At 37.9% G+C, this 21,444-nt stretch overlaps 1 long non-coding RNA gene across 1 annotated transcript in view; it reads left to right on the top strand.

The window, feature by feature from the left end:
* The window catches only part of LOC130849241 (uncharacterized), a 116,991-nt gene extending 100,000 nt beyond the window's left edge, over positions 1-16,991 (top strand). Inside the window, exon 4 of the long non-coding RNA XR_009052706.1 lies at positions 16,800-16,991. This is a non-coding gene — a long non-coding RNA (uncharacterized LOC130849241). The remainder of the gene's footprint in view (positions 1-16,799) is intronic.
* The last annotated feature ends 4,453 nt before the right edge of the window (positions 16,992-21,444 follow it).

A 21,444-nucleotide genomic window follows, 5' to 3' on the forward strand; every position in this document is an offset into this window, starting at 1 on the left:
TATTACCTGAGGATGATTGGAAATGCTTTGAGATCTGATTGAGATTTCACTGAAGGGAGGGTAAATGAATTAGTAATGGAGCATTTAAAGGGGGGCAGTGGTGATAAAAAGTAAAATTTATTCCTGCCTATACCCTACAGTGTCCAACTGGTATAATAAACTGGTTAAACAGTATAATTTCTCAGCCTAATCTCAAACACACACACACACGCGCACGCACACGCACACGCACATGCACACACATGCACACACACACATAAGCTAAATTTGCCTTTGAAAAAAGCCTGAAGAGAAAAGGGGATCCGGGCACTCGAAAGCTCATTTTAGAAGTTCACCTTCTCCAACTAACATATGTCTAATCCTGCCCAAAAAGAGCAGAACACTTCCTGAGTGCTAACAGAGATGCCAGATTTCAGTTGGAATTTATTATTGGGATACATGGAAATAATGAAATACTTTGATGTTTTCATAATTTTTGAGGACTAACAGGAAAGAATTAGATCTCATGCTCTTAGTAACACATTTGATAACATGGGGAGGTTAATAGTATAACTGAAACATCATCTGGCCTCCCTGCCTCTAAGATGTCTAGATTAAACTAAACTGAATCCTCTCAGTTTTATGGACTGTGAAAGTCTGAAGAACTCCCATTTGCTTTTGTGAATTCCTGGAGAATTACGTCTCACAGTCCTCTAAGCCTCTGGCTCTCATATGTATCAATCTGGATTTGAAACTAGACTCCTTGTGGGGGTTTTAAAATACGTCCAAAAATTCTTTTTTGACATTCCTCTCTTCAAGAGATGGCACTTAATTCCTCTTGCATTGAGTGTGGGATGGACTAACTGACTTATTTCTAATGAAAGGAATAAGGTATGTGTGACATTGTGTGACTTCTGAGACCAGATGGTAAAGCACATGGCTTCCTTCTTGCCCTGTCTCTTGGATTGCTTGCTCTGGAGGAAGCTGGCTTCCGTGTCATAAGGACACTCAAGCAGCTTATGGAGAGAGAGGTTCATGTGGCAAGGAACAGGCTTCCAGCCTATGGCCATGTAATTAAGCCCTCTTGGAAATGGAGGTTGGTGTCTTTGGTAATTTACTGAGGGCAAGGGACATTTTAGAAGGAGAGGCCGAGTTTGTATTTATACTGTTGGGGAGGAAGAAATTTTCCTCTCCCTTCTAGGTTCTTATGGCTGGTCTAAGAATTAAATTGACATGAGATGGATTAACAGGAGAATATCACACAGAAGTTTAAAAACACGTATACATGGGAGAGACCCAGAAAAACCGGAATAACTCGCTATAAAGGCTGAGACCCTCACATTAAATATCATCTTCAGCTAAAGACAAAAGAAGATGTTGGGGGTAGGAGTCTGGGACTTCACAGAGGAGGGAGGCAATTGACATGGGGATGGAAAAGCAAATGTTTGGTAAACAAATGTTTGCTGGGCCATGCAGAGACAATGGGACACAGAGAGGAATTTTAACAGACAGACTTTGCTAGGTTCATCCTTGTTTACAAATGTAGTTCATACTATGATTATCTACTGTGACAGCTCCCTTCCCGGAACAAGGCCTCTATCTACTATCTTCAGGCAGTTTGAAGGGGGAAGGTCAGAGTTTCTTCCTGAATCTTTTGGGCCTTGATTGTTTTCAGTTTTTGAAATAATCCACGTACCAGAGAGACATTTGGGGGTGTCAGGTTTTGCTCCCCTACAATACTTCTGTCAGCAGTGATTATATCAAGGCTCAGAATCAACTTGCCCCAACGATACTTAATATCTTAATAAAGTAAGTAAAGTACTATTTTTAAAAAATAAAATAAAGGTAAAGTATGCATAAGGAATAACACTTAATACTGTTACTAAGCAAGGGGCTCTCTGCCCGATGCACATAGAAGCCAATACTATGATGCCGACTGTTGAGAAAAGAAAAAGCTTTTGTGAGAAGTCGACTGTAAGGAGACAGGAGGCAAGGCTCTCAATCTCTTTTCCTGATCTGGGGTTCAGTCAAATTTCTATGAGTGAAGGAAGGATGGGTTGCTACGTGGAAGCACTGGCAGGGCAGGTTTCAACTGGAGGGATTTGGGGCTTGGCCATGTATTGTAAGATATGCTAAAGAGGATTCAGCACCGGACCTTCCTGGACAATGAACCCTTCACTTCTGAAATGGTTCTGGCATTTGGGTTCTGGTCACGTCCGGGTCTTCTGGTTCCATGGTGGGGGTGAAACTTTGGTTCCTGGTGTTAAAGACAAAATTTTCTCCCCTGTGCATTTGTTGGCTACATGATTTGGTTTTGCTCTGTTGTCTCTGAAAAACAACTTAGTTCCAGTTAGGAACAGGATAGGGTCAGTTTGGGCTGGTTTTTCACTTATAATACCTTAATAAAAACTTGTCATTCATGAGTAACTTGGTCTCCTTGCCCCTGGATTTTCCCCTTTCTAAACCATTATCTTTAGCTAGTGAGATCTTCCTATATCAATTATCTGATCTTGCTCTCCCCCATTTAAAAAATGCATTGATGCCCCACTAAGTACTGTCATGATGTGAGATTGTGGTCACTTCTCTGGTCATGGGATATTAGTTTTGAATCTCATGCACTAAAATTTTTATTTTTCACAAGTTCTGCGTGAAACAGAAGATACCATAACATTTACCTGGAGAATTTTTTGTTCTAGGAATGAATACCTATTTCATATCAATATTTCTTACATACACAGAATTAGTAGACTAAATGACCAAAGCTTCTGGGGAAGAAAGAAATGACTATTTTCACACCTATAAAGTAGGAACAACTAAAACTCTGTGGGTGGCTGAAACTGGACAGGAGAATTAAAAGAAATTGGTGAAACAATCTGTCTTTCTTCTGAAAATATTACAGTGTTAAATTCTTCAATAAAAAGAAAATAATTGTTGTATGTCCACTATTGAAAAGAAAAAGGTAGATTTATCTTTTCACCTAAAGCGCTGTCTATCATATGGAGTGGAAAAAATGGTTAGAGAACAGTATGTAGAGAATGATCACATTTAGGTAAAATAAATACAGTGTAGAAGGCACAATGTCAAATTGTTAACTGATTATCTCTGGGTAAGGCACTTCTGAGTGGAGTTCATGGAATATTTCCTATATTATTCACTTCTGAATTTTAAAAAATGTGTAAAAACATATCCTTTATAATTTAAAAAGATAATTCCATAAAGATCAAGGATGACAACTAGGAACTTTAAATTAACATCCATCCCTTTGTCTTCACACAGATTCTTATTCAACTTTTCCTGGCATCATGGAAGGTTTGATGTCAGGATTTAATCACATCTTAAAGCTATGTTCCAAAGGTGTCCCTCATAATCCCATTAGTGGCTAAAACACTGTATCTGTTATTAAATTCTTCCTCATAGCTAATCCTCATGTTACTTCATATACATTCCCCACCTAGAGTTCATTTAACTCTGGGAAAAAAGAAAGAGCTGATAATGCTCCTCTGTTTAAATATGATTAGGTGATTTTCATTTTCTTTTCATAGCATGTTTCTCTTTTGCCAAATTTCTTGCCCTTGATCATTTCTTGGAAGCAAAATGGTGAAAATGAAGAGTGTGAGGTTTGAAGTTGGAGGAACTGGCTTCATAGCCTGTCATCTTTATTTACCAGTAGGTTACTTGTGGGTAAACCATTACCTTAACTCTCTGCGCTTCACTTTCCCCATCTATAAAGTGGGATGAGAGTGACTGAGATAGCAAAAGTCACAGATGACAGCAAAAGTGGGAGTGTGATGAACAATAGCATCTTCCAAAGATGCTGCTTGACCCTTCTCCCCACAGCACCCCCGCCAAGCAATCCCAGCTGCTTCTCTCTTTTCCTTGTTTCTTTTCTTACCCACGTCAAAAGAACTCTCTAATATTAGTATCTTCTCCCATAAAACAGAATGAAAAGAGCCCCTCCCCTCTGTACTTGGAAGGGTCACTTTTGTAAGACTCAGCTGGGCAAATGCATGTTAAAGCATGATGTAAAGGCTAGGGTCCTAATGCTAGCTATATTTGTATTTTGCCACATGACAGCCCTACAAGTGGGTCTGTCAGAGTGGACATCATCCTTTCCTTTTTACAGACAAGGACATGGTTGGAGAGGCTGTGACTCCTAGATGGTCTCACAGCACTAGAACCCAGACTTCTAGATTATCAAAAGCCATTTTTAAAGTTTATTTCTCTCCTATAAGTTAAATGATCTCAGCTCTTCTAGCTTTTCTTCATAAATTCCACACATCAATGTAATCCACAAAGAAGAGCAAACGAATTGCTCGAAAGATTCTCTTCTCTGGAATTTTGCTATTAAAGTTGGGTTGAATGATGTGAACACTGAGTAACAGCCAGCACTGTGGGAACACAGTGGTAAGTGAGAAGTCATTGTCCTTTATGGAGTGTCTGTTCTGTGGTAGTTGGAGTGGAGTGAATGGCTGGTAAGCGGGAAAGAAGTAAGTAAGCAAATAAATGAACAAGAGAGTTTTGGATAGTGATAAGCATTTTTGAATCAAATAAACCTTATTGACCTGAAGGGGTGACAATGTGGTGGTGGTGATGGACAAGGAGGTGTGATCTAGTCTGAGTGATCGAGAAGGACTCTGGAAGGAGATGACAGTGGAGCTGAGATTTCAAGGACAGCAGGGACTTTGCCTTCACCGTTACAGCCCCATTCCCAGTGACTGGACCAGTGCCTGGCAAACAATGTGTTCAGTAGATACTGGGTGAATGAATTAATCCATGAATGAAGGAGCCATTCATGCAAAGATCAGGGAGCGTTTGGAGGTGCTTTTGCTCTAATAGCTAATACTAATAGCTGCTGTTCATTTTGCTCACATTAGATGCCAGGTACTTAGGCTTAATGATTTACATTTATTTAAAAGTGGAATCCTCACAACGGCCCAAAGAATTAATTACATTATTACCCCATTTTTCAGATAAGGGCTATAATGACATTTGTGATAAAGGGAATAGAATTTTATATTTTAAAATCTTTCATCTTCTTGTTACTCCTTTTAGTCTCAAACACTTTGAGACCAATGTTTGGTCACATTTTTGTTAGTCAGGATGCTGGGAAATGTGGTGTTCTGACACCTAACTTTCTATCAAAGCATATTTGTTAAAGTTCTATATAAAAATAATAGTTTCTCTATCTGCGTCATTCATATGCTAGTTAAAACTGAATCATAGAAAGTCTGAGTTGAAAGTAACTGTAGAATTCAACTCGTCCAGTAGGACTGTTTTGTATATAAAGGGACTTAGGCATCAAGAGCCTTTTCAAATTTTTTTCTTTAATGACTGAATTTTTTGCAGTGAGTATTTGGAGTGAGGAAAACTACGATAACAAGATTGGCTGTCATTTGTTAAGCACACAAATCACGCGTTTCAAAACCAGTTCCTTTGCTTTTCAAAAAGAACTGCAATAATATAGACATTAGAATCCCCACCTTGCTGATAAAAGTACCTGAGGCTCAGGAGCCTATGTAACTTGCTTAAGGTCACACTGACCATACATGGTAGACCTGAGATTCAGTCAGAATTCAATACACCATGCTGCCTCTTCCAAAATAGGATCACTTACATAGTAAAAATTTAGAAACTGATCACAAAAATTATAGCAGTTTGGATTGACTGTTTACTCATCCCAGGACACTAGAAATCATGTTGATTTTCTTTCCTTTTTTTTTTTTGGCAGGGGGGTGGGGACAAATTTTTCTCCACCTGAAAGTGTAGCATAGAAAAAAATTCCCTTACTTGTATTTGAATTAATGCATGCAGCTTCACGTGTCCAACGATCAACAAAATACAACTCATTTGTACATTGACAGTTGGCTTTTGGCAACTACAGAGAGGGAAACTTGACAGAGACTCTTGGGGAAGTCCCTACCCTAAGAAAATCCCTCCCTGACAACAAAGTGCCCCGGGGGCCTTTGAGTTCTCTAAGGGCTGATAAAGTGCAATCTTAACACCAGTGACAGATACCATCTTTCATGTCTTCTCTGAATGACTAAGGATTTCTGCCTCTGATATTCTTCTCTCCTCCTTTTTCTCAAAGGAAGTTCCTGGCTGGAGAAACCCCCCAGTATGGGTGGGCTAAAGATAAAGAACTCTGGGGTTGCTTGGTCTTCTCCAGAGACATTAAAGATCAATATCAGCTTTTATTTTATCTGTCTATCATCTTTCTGTCTATCATCATCATCACATTTTGGAGTAGGTAAGGGATTATATTGACTAGCCATAAAAAATCAATAGAGCCTAGTGATTTATTGAGCTCATAAAACAAATCAGTAAAACATGCCTTCCAGAGATTGGGAGAAACAAGCCTAAAAGTAATTTCAGTCATTTGAGACTTTTGGAGGGTGGATTTAAACATCACTTAGTCTTTACAGTTGAGGAGCCCCTCAGCATGGAGTCTGTACTCCCCTATCCCACACGTTCCTCCACCCCTACAGGCTTTGGGGGCATGCCGGAATCCCAATTTTTCTAGTCATCACAGTCTGAGAAGCAGATAAACTCTGCATTCATGATTACAAATTTAGATTATTTCTGCAAAATCATTGTTATGTATCATCCCCCAAAAGCCTTAATTCCAGGATCCAACAGTCAATACAAAAAGCACTTATGAGTTACCTGCTGTGAATCTTTTGATAAAACCTGGTAGAATTTAAGAGTTAGGCTGTTCTAAACCAACAGAAAAACATTTCAAGGAAATAGGCAGAAAAAATCCTCAGTTCCCTGAGATCATGAAAATGTCAAGCCTTGATCTCATCAAGCTGGTCCTTTGGCATTTTCTCCTCATATTTGGACAACTTTACTCTCCCGAATGGATTACCGTGTCCTTCCTGGCCATCAAAACCAGTATAATGAGACAAGAACAAAGACATCTGTATTTTGTAACTAAAACTATGAGGAAATGTGCTATTTTTTCTGACTAAAATTTATTAATGCCCCCTGCCGCAGTCCCTACTCTATCCTCAGGATGTATTCCCTACTCTATCCTCAGGATGTATTTCTTCATTGTAGACTTACCAGGCTATACTCTCATTACCCCCTTTACTGCTTTGCCTCCCTCTCTGTGCCAAGTCCTTTAAAAGTGCCTGTCTCACTGTCCTTATCTTAGATAAGCTTCCACTGGAAAACTTCTACAGGAGACTGGAATTTGTGTGCAGGGGTATTCTCAAAAGCAACACCTGTTGGGGGATGAAGGAAGTAGGACTGGGCAGAGGGAAGAGCTGAAATGTGAAACCATCACAACGAAGGCCTCGCAAGATCCTTTGGGTAACTCTAAAGTTGGGATGATCCTATTACAGCAGGCAGGTAGCTAGGTATGAGCAGAGAAATGGGGACAGTGGCCAGGGCCAGGTGGCAAGAAATCCCACGTCTTGTAAAAAGCAGGGGTCCACAGGCAGACAGAGGAAAGCAGGCAACTCCAGACTGACAGGAAATCACACATTCTGGGTAGTTAAGTGCCCAGGTAGCAGACAAAGAAAGGTGGGGAAAGGCGGAATGTGACCTGTTGCTCATTTGCTCTAATTACAACAAAATTAGCCTTATGGATAAGAAGTACCCAGCATGCACCGATGCCATGACCCTTCCAATCTAAGCTAAATAAGTACAGAAATCCCTCCTCCCCTCAGGAAAATGGAGCTGGGATGAAAATCAGGGAATATGACCCCCAAACTCCTTCTTCCCCAGTGAATATTCTGCCCCTTCATAACCTGCTTGCCAAAGAAACCCAGGGCAGCAGCTCCTCACCTGTCTGCCCGCTCTCCCTCTGAGAGCCTATCCTTGCTTAAATAAACTCTTTACTTTCTTAACCTCCCTGCTTTGTCTCCAAATTCTTTTGCGAAGAAGAAAGAAGCTTCAAGTCACCTGCAACAATCCCTTCAGAATCTTCTCACCTTGAGGCAAGGGAACTGGGCCTTTACTGCTCGTTCCCCAGTCAGTGGATGCAGGTTGGCTCTCCCAGTGGGACAAGACCTCGAGCAAGGCAACTTTCCTGCATTCACTGAGGGCATTTCCCAGAGAATGACTCAGCTAAGTGCTGTCAGCTACTGCCAATACTGAATGCAGGGGTCTGGGTGGCATATAGCAGCACCCACTGCAATCGTCAAAAACTCTTATTAAATAGGTGACATTATGTAGTTCATTCACTTATCCACGTGACTGGTGTGTGTTTTCTTCTTTTTAAATCACCATTATTGAGTTATGATTTACATCCAGTGTATTGCACATACCTTAAGTAAACAGTCCTTTTAGTTTTGACAAATGTATAAACTCTTGTAAATACCACCAAATCAGGGTATGTAACATTTCCCCACCCTGCTACCCCTTTGCATCAATCTCCCCATACCTGGCAACCACTGATCTACTTTCTGATACTAAAGGGTAGTTTGGCCTATTTAGAGTGTTCGAGAAATAAACTGAGACAGCATTGAACTCTTTTGTGTCTGACTTCTTTTTTGCTCTGCATGTTATTGCATATATCAATAGTGCATTCTTGTTACTACTGAGTAACATTCCATTGTCTGTCAATCCTGTCACCTGTTGATAGATATTTGGGCTGTTTCCTGATCTGGCTGTTATGAATAAACCTGCTGTGAACATTCATAAGTCTTTTTCTGATCATGTATTTTTCACTTATCTTTGGTAGATAAATATCTAGCAATAGAATTGCTGGGTTATTTGGTTACTGTATGTTTACCTTTATAAAAAATTGCCAAACTGTTTTCCAAAGTGACTGGTGTTTTTGATTTCACATAGGTAAGAGGAATATTTCAACCAACTGGGGATGTTATCTTGCATAGTTGTTAGTATAGAAGCATTACTTTTAGGTACTAGTTATATAGCTACTGTTTCAGCACAAGTTTGTCACTTGACATAAAATTCATTTTATTTATCCAGTGTGATCTGCTTGAAGAAACTCTGAGACTTAAGTTAAGAGACCTGGGTTCTTATTAGAACTCTGCCGCTTATTGTATGTCATGTTACTTCTTTGTTTTCAGTTTTCTCATCTGTAAAATGGCAAAAACGATACTTCGGGTGACTTTTTCACAGGGTTGTAGTACCAATAAAAGAAAGGATGCTTGCCAGAGTCCTTTGTAAATGACTGGTGAGGAAGGGATTGAAGAGGCTGTGGGAGCTCTCCATCAGCACGAAAAACAGGAAAGGAGGTTGCCAAGGGGAGGGATGAGGAAAAGAGGTGGAATTTTCCTGAGCTGCCAAAAACCATCTCTTTACTTCACCATTGCAACTCAGGCCTGCTCAAGTGAAGTAAATTAAAAACAAAACAGAAAAAAAGACAGACAAATCATTTAACTGAATTATATACATTAAGTCAGTCTTTAGTAATGTAGAACGTTTTTCTCACCCCCTCCCCACCGGATAGAGGCTGCAGCAGTCATACTGTTGGGAGGAAAGGAAAACCACTGTATTTGTTTAGTTTTGGGGGTTCTTGGCTACAATATAGGATCTGTCACCTCAACACCACCTTGACTCAACTTGTTTATCTGAAAGCAAGTGGGTGTTCATTTCTAGGTCTCTCTTTATCTCTCTCTCTCTTTGTTGTGGTCGTGGTTGCTTTGGTCTTATTTTTGATCTTTTCCCCATGACAGTCCTTTCTTAGTCCCTGTCCTGAAAGTAAGCGATCATTCTTCAGGTCAGGGTAGAATTAGCATGGACTTCCCCACAGCAGCGGAAATGTTTCCTTTGAATTTTAAGTTTTTTCAACCCTGATGGCACGATCTTGGTTTTGGTTGAAAACTGGAGATAAATGTCATGTGTCAACTCCAACTAGGTGTACTTGGCTTATTTCTAACCAGAGGCATTTCCCAACCCGTTGCCCACACGAAGCTAGTTTTCCCTTCTACCTCAGAGGTTTTCTGTTGCACACGCGGCTCTTCTCCCTCTGCTCTTCTTTCTATTAATCCATCCATTCGCCCATCTGCCTCCATTCCTTCTGGTTAAGAAGCCAGCTTGGGTTACATAGCACACTTCACATTCCCTTCTGCAGCCTCCTGGCTTGGGTCAGATGTGGATAAACTCTGCCTTCAATTTCAATGCTGTGCTCCTGGGACCCACATTTTTTTAGCTTGGCCTCCATCTCTGGGAGCGGGTGATTGGCCAGGAAAATTTCAACAGAGCAGCAGGGCAGATCAGCGCCTGGCTGACTATGTGCTTCTTGATATTTCAAGATTTATGGGTTGGATGAATCTTGCACTTAACCCTGGTCTTGTCAACAACATGTTTGTTTTTATCATTAAGGTACCCTGGTAGGAGACCAAACCAATGCCTGGGAAACCTGACTTTACTTGGACAGTGACAGATTTGACCTCCATACCGATGCTTCTTTTCCTACGTAGGCAGGTAACCCTCCCCTTACCAGGTTTCTTAAAGGATATAAGGTATCATGTATCATTAGATGGTGTATAAATATAATGGAAGCATTTTTCTCATGGACGCCTGCCCTGACCCCCCAAGGGTAGACTGGGCATCCTTTTTATGGCACCATATATTTTCCCCTGTATTTCCTGAAGTCAGAAAGAATCTCTTGTGCATCATTTTATCTCCAGAGTCTGGAACACAGAAGTGTCAATACATATTTGTTCACGAATTAACTGAACTTTGGAAAGTGTGAACCCATCTTCCAGTTCCCTGAGAAGGAAGAGAATTAACCATATCTGCTTTTCTGAGTCCCATCTACCCAGGGCTCCATGGCCTGTTGAGAGGCAGTGCTGAGGGGAAATGGATGTTGCATTCATACATGTGATTTTGTCTTTTCATTACTTATGTCCATCTAGACCATCCTCCTTGCTATACCTAGAACTTGTCAAGCACAGTCTTCTTCATGGGAGAAGCACGGTTGGCAGTGGGTACAGGTGGTCAGGAGGAAACAGCAAGCTGCTGATAAGCACACCGTTTCCTTCCTGCCTAACCCTGTTCAGTAACATGGTAAGGAGAGGTGTTTTTAGCAGCATATCCATTCTGTCAAGATCCTTTCCAAGCCTCTGTTTTTCCCTTCAAATATCAAATCAGTGTTTGTTGGGTAGAATTGAAATTTAGGTGGTTAGACATCCAGCTTGTGGTGGGCAAATGTACCATCACCTTTTCTCTCCAAGGGGTCAGGGCTTCTAGCCAAGCATGTTCTCTCTGTAGCTCTTTTTCTGGCTAACTCATACTTATCTTAAAAATACCTTCCTCTAAGGAGGCCTCTAGGGTGATGCAAGTTTGGGCTTCCTGACATGTGGTTCCCTATATCATTGGAGTGTATTATAATTTTATCATAATTTCTTGTGTAATTTGTCTTTTTCACTCATGAGAACAAACATTTCTTGAGGACAAAGACCTTGCACGTGTCTTCTCTTTTCTGTGGTCAGACTTATTTGAGTAGTCCTGTCCAAAAGAACTTTTAGCAATGATGGAAATGCTCTGTTCTGCTCTGTCCAGTGAGGCTGCCATTAGCTAGATGTGGCTATTGAACACTTGAAATGTAGCTAGTGTGACTGAGGAACTACATTAATGGTATTCAATTTTAGTTACTGTGTATTTACAATTAAATAGCCACATATGACTAATGGTTATGGTATTGAACCGCATGGTTAGAAGTTTGTCTATTTCTACTATTCTTTTCAAAGAACAAACTTTTGGCTTTGTTGAGTCTCAATTTTGTTTCTTTCTTTCCTGTTTCAGTAAACTCTGCTCTTTATTGTTTCCTTCTACTCCCTGCCTCTCTCCCTCCCTCTCCCTCCCTTTCCCTCCCTCCCTCTCTCCCTCTTTCTTTTTCTTTCTTTCTCTTTTTCTTTCTTTCTTTCTTTCTTTCTTTCTTTCTTTCTTTCTTTCTTTCTTTCTTTCTTTCTTTCTTTCTTTCTTTCTCTTTCTTTCTTTCTTTCTCTTTCTTTCTTTCTTTCTTTCTTTTCTTTCTTTCTTCTCTCTCTTTCTTATTTTTCTAACTTCTTAACTTGGAAGCTTATATCATTACTCTTATCATTTCTTCTTTCTAATGTAAGCATTCAAAGATGTAAATTTTCAAACCATAATAGAAAGGAATATGAAAAAGAATATATATGTATAGCTGAATCACTTTGCTCTACATGAGAAACTAACCCAACACTGTAAATCAACTATACTTCAATAAAAAGGTGTAAATTTTCCTCAATGTGTTGCTTTATTATATTCCACAAATTTAATCTACAGTATTTTAAATCAACTTAATTGAGATTTAATTTACATATGTTAAAGTGCACCCTTTTAAAGAATACACTTAATTTCAGTAAATGTACACACCACCTATTTTACCACCACCACAACTAAAATATGGACTTTTTCCATCATCCCAAAATGTACCTTTATGCCCCTTTGCCATCATTCCCGATCACATTAATCTACTGTTACTATAGATTAGTTTTGCCTTTTGTAGAATTTCATATAAATGGAAACAAATAGCATGCATTCTTTGCTCTGTTTCTTTAGTTCAACAGAGTATTTCTGAGAGTTAATCCATGTTGCTGTATGTAACAGTAATTACTTCCTTTTTATTGTGGATTAGTATTCCATGGGATGAATAGATCCCAATTTGCTTATCCATTTATTTGGATATTTGAATGTTTGGGTTGTTTTCAGCTTTTGGTTGTTATGAATAAAGCTGCTTTGAACATACATGTGCAGGTTTTTATGTAGAGATATATTTTCATTTTTCTTGGGTAATTACCTAGGTATGGAATTGTCAGGTCATGTGACCATAATATTAACTTTATGAGAAATGTCCCAAATGTTTTAAAAACATAGTTGTATAATTTTTAATTTCTACCAGCACTATACAAGAGTTTCCATTGCTCCATATCCTCATCCATACTTGTTATTGTCAGTCTTTTAAATCTTAGTTGTTTTAGTGGATGTGTAGTGGTATCTAACTGTGGTTTTATGTTGCAGTTCCCTTATGACTAATGATGTTGAGCATCTTTTCATGGGCATATCAGACATTTGTGTAATTTTTGTGATACACCTATTAAAATACTTTGCCCATTTAAAAAATTTGGTTGTCTTCTTAGTATTCAATTGCAAGAATTCTTTGTATATTCTGGATACCAATTTTTTTGTCAGTTATATGTACTGCAGATATTTTCTCCTTATCTGTGGCTTTCCTCCCCATCTGCTCTTTTAAGAGCAGAAGATTTTAATTTTAATTAAATTCATTATAACAACTTTGTCTTTTATGGTTCATGTTTTGTGTTCTACGTAAGAAAACATTGCCTACCCTAAGGTCACGAAGATATTTTCTTCCATGTTTTCCTCTAGAACGTTTATAGTTTTAGCTTTCATGTTTAGATTTATGATCCATTTTGAGATATTTTTGGTGAAGGTGGGAATGAAAGGATCAAAATTAATTTTTTTCCAAACAGATTATCAGTTGTTCCAGCACCATTTGTTGGCTTTCCTTTCCCCAATGAATTATCATGGCACCTTTGTTGAAAATAAATTGACAGTGCGGGTAACATAATGGGTCTATCTCTTTATTATTTATCTTTTTCATTAATCTATCTGTGTACTTTACGCCAGTACCATACTGTCTTGATTACTGTAGTTTTCAATTATCTTGAAATCATATAGTGGAAGTACTCCAATGTTGTTGTTCTTTTAAAAAAATTGGCTATTCTAGATCTTTTACATTTCTATAAAAATTTTAGAATTAGTTTTGTCAATTTACAATTTTGTTTGGAATTGTATTGAACCTATAGGTGAGTTTGGGGGGAATGACATTTTAATAACACTGAGAGTTCTAATCCCTGAACATGGACTGTTTCTTCATTTTCTTGGACATTTAAAAATTTCTCTCAATAATGTTTTATATTTTTTAGCATACAGGTCATGTACATATTTTGTTAAATTTATCCCTAAATATTTCATTTTATTTCATTTTATTGTAAATGCTTTTTCTTAATTTTGGTTTTAAATTGTTATTTAAACATAAAATTGATTTTTGTATATTGTCTTGTATCCTGTAATATTGCTAAATCACTTATTATTTCTAGTAGCCTTTTTAAAAAAAAATGTAGGGCTTAGGATAGTCTATATTCACTAACATGTGGTCTAAGAATAAAGAAAAATTTACTATTTGATTTCCAATGTATATAAGTTTATTATTTTTCTTGCACTGTTATGTGGACTAGGAACCTCTAACACATTATTGAATAGAAATTGTGGGAACCCACAATATTGCCTTCTTAATCTTGGGGAAAATGTTTAATCTTTTGGTATCAATTGTGTGAGCATTTTAGGTTTCTTTAAAATGCTCATTATCAGATTGATGGAATTAGTTCATTCCCAGTTTGCTGAGAGGTTTTATCATGAACAGGTGTCTAACCTTAAGTGCTTTTTCTGCATATATTGAGATGATGAGATGCTTTACTTCACCTGTGAACATGAGTAATTACATTGATGTTTGAATGTTAAACCAACCTTTCATTTCTGAGATAAACTCCACTGTGGTGTTTATTAGGGTGTACTGTCCTTTTTATATATGGCTGATATGTTAATATTTTGTTAAGTATTTTTGCATCTATATTCACAAGGAAAATTGATTTGTATTTATTTATTTTTGTGGAAAGTTTGTTTGGTTTTGGTTTTAGGTTAACACTGGCCTTGTGAAAGGAGTTGGGAATTGTTCCTTTTTCTGTTTTTGGAAAGGATTTGTTTAAAATATGTAATTTTTCCCCTTTCTTAAGTATTTAATATAATTCACCAGTGAAACCATCTGGACTTGGAGTTTTCTTTGTGAAGGGATTAAAAAAAATTTTTTTAAATAAATTTAATTCATTGACTCTATAGGGTTATTAAGGTTTTCTGTTTTTTTTTTTTTTTCCTATTTTTGTTGGTTTGGTAATTTTTGACTTTTAAGAAATTTGTCCTTTCTATCTAATATGGTGGAAAGTTGTTCATACTCTTACCATCTTTTTAAAGTCTGTTGGCTCTTTTGAACTCCCTCATTTCTCATATTGATAATTTTTCTTTTCTCTCTCTCTCTCTTTTTTTTTTCTTACCTAGAGGTTTATCAATTCTATTGCCTTTTCAAAGAACTGACTTTTGGTTTCATTGAATTTTCTGTATTGTTTGTTCAATGTCTATGTTATTGACTTCCATATATACCTTGGACTTAATCTACCTTCCTTTTTAACTTTTTAAAGTTGAAGCTTAGGTGACTGATTTTAGAACTTTTTTTTTTTTTTTAAGGAAAATCCTTGTAGGTCTCTCATGTGATAACTGATCCAAGGCCAAAACTCATCACAGAGAATCTAGTCAAGAGATGAGGAGGCCTGCATAATCCAGCAAGAGCCAGTCTGAGGAAGACATATCTTGGTTAAAGTCAGAGGTTGTGGGATTGCCATCCATTGACATCTTTTTTTAAAAAGTAAATTGGTCAATCACCATGTTTTAGCTGATTTCTTAGCCATCCTCCAGAAACATGAGGCAGGGAGCACTTATCCATTAGACACAGTAGGTGAGGTGCCTAAACCCCATGATCTTGTGAAAACGGTTTAATTTCTTTCATAAAATGATGCTGAAGACAATGCTGTTTACAGCAGTAAAAATAGAATAAATCATGTATGGTACCAAGCATAGGGCCCATTATGACAAGCTATTTTCAATATCTGGGATATGAACGCCTCCCAGAGCATCTACAAAAACGATCTTGAAGGGAGAACCATAGAGTCCTCAGATCTGGCCTGGATCTCTTTTGTTTGACAATAAATAAAATTTAGTTTTTTTCTGAGCAAGAGATCAGGATGCTATTTCTAGAGAAAGGGAGGGGGAAGGGGAAAGGTGGAAACATCTTTGAGTTTGTGGGTTTACAACAGGAGCCCAGCACAGGGCCACCTGAGCTTGTGTGGATGACCTACAACCAGAGACGCTGGGGTAGAGCACAGCAGAGGATGCAGACTCTACTGTGATATCCTGAGTCTGCAACGGAAGAGTTTTTGGATGCACTAAGCCCTGGGCTATGGTCTACATTTGCACTCTGACATGAATTCATTACTAAAGATCTGGAGGGCTCGAAGTTTCTCAAGAGGCAGATTGAGTTTCTTGCAGAGTTTATCTGACCCAGAATGCTTTGCAAACCCAGCCCCAAGATCCCGCTCTCCCCAGAAGCATGGCGGGCTCTGCAGAAACGCAGAGCAGGCAGCGCCCTAATCATTTCAGCTTAACTACTAGCCTTGGCCTGTACAGGTTACCAAAAATGAAAGTTTGGATCATGTGACGGTCTCCAAACTTTCCCACAAGGGCTCCTGTGGTTAGTGTGAGGTCTCCTGTCCTCCCCCTCTGCTCCCCTCCAAATCAGCTTGCATAACCCAGTACAGTGCCTTCGTCGGGTCAGTCCTTGTACTCGAGCAGGCAGTAGTGAGTTGAACTGTAACCCGCAGCCACCATTCAGCCAGCTCCCACCCTGCTTTCCCACAGTGCACGTATTTTTTGGCCACGCCCCGGTGCCTGCGTGCCTAAACAAGTCCCACCCCCCACGACAAGAGGGGAAAGGAAAGCCAATAGCAATCGTCCAAGGCAGAGCACGTAGGCGTGGAACCCTGCGGCGGCGTTATAACCCACACCAGGCACCAGAAAGACCGCCATTGTCAGCCGCCATTCCGCCCGGGTTCACAACCGGTAGAGTTCCTGGAGGCATGGGGCTTCCACGGCGTGCCAGCCATGCAGCCTCCTCCCTCAGGCCACTACTATGACCCTGGCTATTACTGCCTGGGAGTGTACCAGCTGGCGATAAGATCTGAATCTGTGTGCAGGGTCCGGCACCAGAGGCCAGAGAATGCTACGTTGAGGAAGGAGATCTGGGCTTAGTGGACCACAGGAACCACGAGGCTACGGCAAACACCAGGGCAGCAGTGGCGGCCAGGAGGCCAGGGAGCAACCACCTGAGAAGCCAGGTCATGTGGAGGCTGCTGCTGAGGCCCCAAGGAAACCAGCTTCTCTTCTATGTTAATGTAAGTATTTAGAGCTATAAATGCCCTCTAGGTATTGCTTTATGTATATTCCACACATTTTGTTATGGTGTGTTTCAGTGTTTTTTTAATTTAAAATATTTCTAATTTCCCTTGTGATTTTTTTTTTTTTTTGATCCCTAGGTTGTTTAGAAGTGCATCTTTTAATTTCCAAGTATAGATTATTTTACAGATTTCTTTTAGGTATTGATTTTTATTCCCATTGTTTATTTTTAACTTTAATTTCTGTTGTTTCAGTCCTTCTAAGTTTAAGAAGACTTGTTTTGTGGAAGAGCGTGGAGTCTGTTTTGCTCCGTGCTACCTGTGAATCTGAAGAGAATGTGTGTTCTGCTGTTGTTGATTGTAATGTTCTTTAAATGCCACTTAGATTAAGTTGTTAGTGTTGTTAAAGTCTTCTATATCCTTATTGATTTTCTGTCGACTTGTTCTATCACTTATTAAGAGAACAGTATTGAGATTTCCAGTTACATTTGTGGACTTACGTAGTTCTCCCTGAAGTTCTGTCAGTTTTGTTTCACGTATTTTGGAGCTCTGTTATTGAGTCTGTGAGGCTTAAGATTATCTTCCTAATGATTTGACCCCTTTATCATTATGAAGTGCTGGTCTTGTCCCTGGTAACTTTCCTTATTTTCATGTCTAGTTTGTATGATATTAATAAAATCATTTTAGTTTTTTTATAGAGTTTTTAATGTTATCTTCCCATCTTTTTGCTTTTTTTAATGTTAAAAAAATTGAAGTATAGTTAATTTACAATGTTGTGTTAGTTTCAGGTGCACAGCAAAATTATTCCGTTTTATATATACTGTATTTCAGATTCTTTTCCATTATAGGTTATTACAAGATATTGAATATAGTTCCCTGTGCTATACAGTAGGTCCTTGTTGTTTATGTATTTTATATACGTAAAAATATATATATATATAGTCTGTGTATGTTAATCCCAAACTCCTAATTCATGTCCCCCCCCACTACCCCCTTTCATAAACATAAGGTTGTTTTCTGTCTGTGAGTCTATTTCTGTTTTATAAATAAGTTCATTTGTATCTTTTTTTGAGATTCCACATGTAAGTGATATCATTTCTCTGTCTGACTTAATATGATAATCTCTGGGTCCATCCATGTTGCTGCAAATGGCATTATTTCATTCTTTTTTATGGCTGAGTAATATTCCATTGTCTACATATACCACATCTTATTTACCTATTCATCTCTCAGTGGGCACTTAGGTTGCTTCCATGTCTTGACTGTGGTAAATAGTGCTGCTATGAACACTGGAGTGCCTGTATCTTTTTTTTTAATTAATTAATTAATTTATTTGTTGGCTGCATTGGATCTTCTGCAAGCTTTCTCTAGTTGTGGCGGGCAGAGGCTCTAGGCACACTTGGGCTTCAATAGTTGCAGCATGCAGGCTCAGTAGTTGTGGCCCATGGGCTCTAGAGTACAGGCTCAGTAGTTGTGGTGCACCGGCTTAGTTGCACTGTGGCATGTGGGATCTTCCTGGGCCAAGGATTGAACCCGTGTCACCTACATTATCAGGCAGATTCTCAAACACAGCGCCACCAGGGAAGTCCTGCCTGTATCTTTTTGAATTAGAGTTTTCTCTGGATATTTGCTCCATCCTTTTGCTTTTAACCTGTCTGTATCTTTATATTCAGACTGTTTCTCATAGACAGCATAAGGTAGGCCCTCCTTTTTATCTAACCTGACAGTCTCTGCCTTTTAAGTGGAGTGTTACAAATGTTTACATTCTTTATGATAAGCAATTTGATTAGGTATAAATCTACTGTCCTGCTATTCGTTTTCTATTTGTCCCATCTGTTCTTTCTACCTTTTTTCCCCCGCTTTCCTACCATGCATTAAATTAAGCATTTTTTGGTATTCTTGTTTATCTCCACTACTGGCCTTTTAGCTCTGTCTCTTTTAAGTGGTTGCTCTAGGGTTTCAGTTTGCATCTTTAACTTACCACAATATATTGATACCTTCAGATAATATTTTACTTGTTCATATATAACATAAAAATCTTTCAACAGTATACATTCATTTACCCTTTTGTAGTTTGTTGTATTGTTGTCATTTGATTTTTATATATAAAAACCATACTACTTGCATATTATTTTTCTCTAACACTCAGTTATCTTTAAAAAATGAGGAAGCAAGAGAATTTTTGTATTTACTACATACCATTTCTAAGTCTCGCCACTCCTTTATGTAAATCCATCTTTCCATCTGGTATAATTTTTTTTTCAATCTGAAGAACTTGTTATAATATTTCTTCTAGTGTAGATCTGCCAGTGACAATCCCTCAGCTTTTGTTTGTCTGCAAAATTCTTTATTTCCCTTCATTTTAATGATGTTTTTGTGAGTATAATTAATGTTGACAGATTTTTTTTTCAACACTTCAATGATATCATTCCCTTCTGGTCTAGTGTACATTATTCTGACAATCTTTAGTCATTCTTATTTGTAATGTAATGTCATATAATGTCATTATATTTTGTAACTTTTTTTTTGGCCACTTTTAAGATTTTCTCTTTATGATTTTAAAAAGCAGTTTGATTATAATGTGCCTTGTAAGATTTTTCTTGCTTTCATCCTGCTTGTGGTTCATTGAGGTTCTTGGGTCTGTGGGTTCTTAATTTTCATCAAATTTGGAAAATATTGAACCATTATTTCTTTAGATTTTTTTTTTCAGCCTCACATCTTGTTTCTTTCTGGGACTCCAATTATACTTCTGTTGGATTGCTTAATATTGTCCTACAGATTCTTAAGTGTTTGTTAATGTTTTCCATTCTTTTCCTCTCTCTAGTTTGGATGGTTTCTGTTACATATGTTCAAGCTCATTGATTCTTCTGCAGTGTCTAATTTGCTGTAATTACATTCAATGAATTTTGCAATTTAGATATTGTTTTTTCAGTTGTTGACGTTCCAGTTGCCACTTCTACTGTCATTCTGTTTGTGTTCTCATTCACACCCTTCAGCATATTTTTAATAGTTGTTTTAATGTGCTTGGTTGCTAATTTTTCATTACTATCATTTTTGGCTGTTTTTACTGACTTATTTTGCTACTTGTGAGTCACATTTTCCTGCTTTTTGCATGTCTAGTAATAAACAGTAATTTTTGTTAGGTGCTGGTCATTATGATTGTTATGTTGTCAAGAGTCTGGATTTGGTTGTATTTTTTTAAACAATGTTGGAAAAAATTCTGGCAAGCAGTTGTTACATGTGGATAAGCTTCTTCATTTGAAGTTGTTTTAAACTTTATTTGGAAAAGTTTAAAGTCGCCTTCATTAACTCAAACAGCTCCCCACCTTATAAGAGCTCTGAGAACTTTTCATTTTTTCAGTTTTACATTTCTCCTGTAATTCTTTGCCCAGCCTTACAACATTTCACCATATGTATTTGGGGCTTACTACTTAGCAGTGGACTAAAGGGGGCTATTACAAATATTTCTAGAGCCTTTTCTATGCATCTCTTCCTTTTCTCTAGTACTCTACTTTGAAAAATATGGTGTCCTTAGCACCCCTGCCCACTGCCAGAGCTTCTTCCTCTGTCTGTTCAACTCATTGAGGGATGTGATTTCTGATTGTGTTCTCCCTGTCTGCTCTATAGTCTGGAAATTCCTTCAACAGAAAGCCAGAGTGAGGATAAGATTGTGCTACTTTGTTCCTTTTTGTTAGGGATCACAGTTCTGCAGTACCTGTCACAATTTCTTAACAGATTGTTTCATATATTTTGTTCAGTTTTAAAAAGGTTTATAGGAGGAGGAAAAGTTTGATTCTATTTATTCCATCATGGCAGAAGTGGAAGTCCGGATCTGTGATATTTTTATTATTGCTTAGTTTTAAACATTATAAAATTACTATTATGATTTTTTTTAACCCATGAATTATTCACAACTGTGTTTTAAAATTTTCAAAATGTATGAGAGTTTTAATTTTTTTTGTATTGCTTTCAAACTTAATTGCATTATGTACTAAGAATGAATTTTCTATAACAAGAAATATCTGAAATTTCTTGGAATTTGACATATGACTTGTAAATATTTCATGTGTATGTGAGAAGAAGGGTATTTTCTAATTGTTAGGGACTGGTTCTACATTTGTTCATTAAATGAGTCTTGTTAATTGTGTTCAGTCTTTTATATCTTTACTAGTTTTTTGGTCTGCTTGGCTCTTTATTTTTTTTTTTTAATTTATTTACTGCTTGGCTGTTTATTAAGGGGAGAGGTTTATTGAAATCTAATACTAGGATGGTTGAGTTATCAATTTCTCTTTATAGCTCTATCAAGTTTTGCTTTATGTATTTTGACACTAAAAATTGTGGTAAATTATACACAGTAAAGTACACAAATATTAAATGTTTAGTACAAAGAAATTTTATACACACACACATGCCCACCCACCCACCCATATAACTACCACTTAGCTCA

The sequence above is a fragment of the Hippopotamus amphibius genome, chromosome 3 (assembly GCF_030028045.1).
Source record: "Hippopotamus amphibius kiboko isolate mHipAmp2 chromosome 3, mHipAmp2.hap2, whole genome shotgun sequence".
Taxonomy (NCBI): domain Eukaryota; kingdom Metazoa; phylum Chordata; class Mammalia; order Artiodactyla; family Hippopotamidae; genus Hippopotamus; species Hippopotamus amphibius.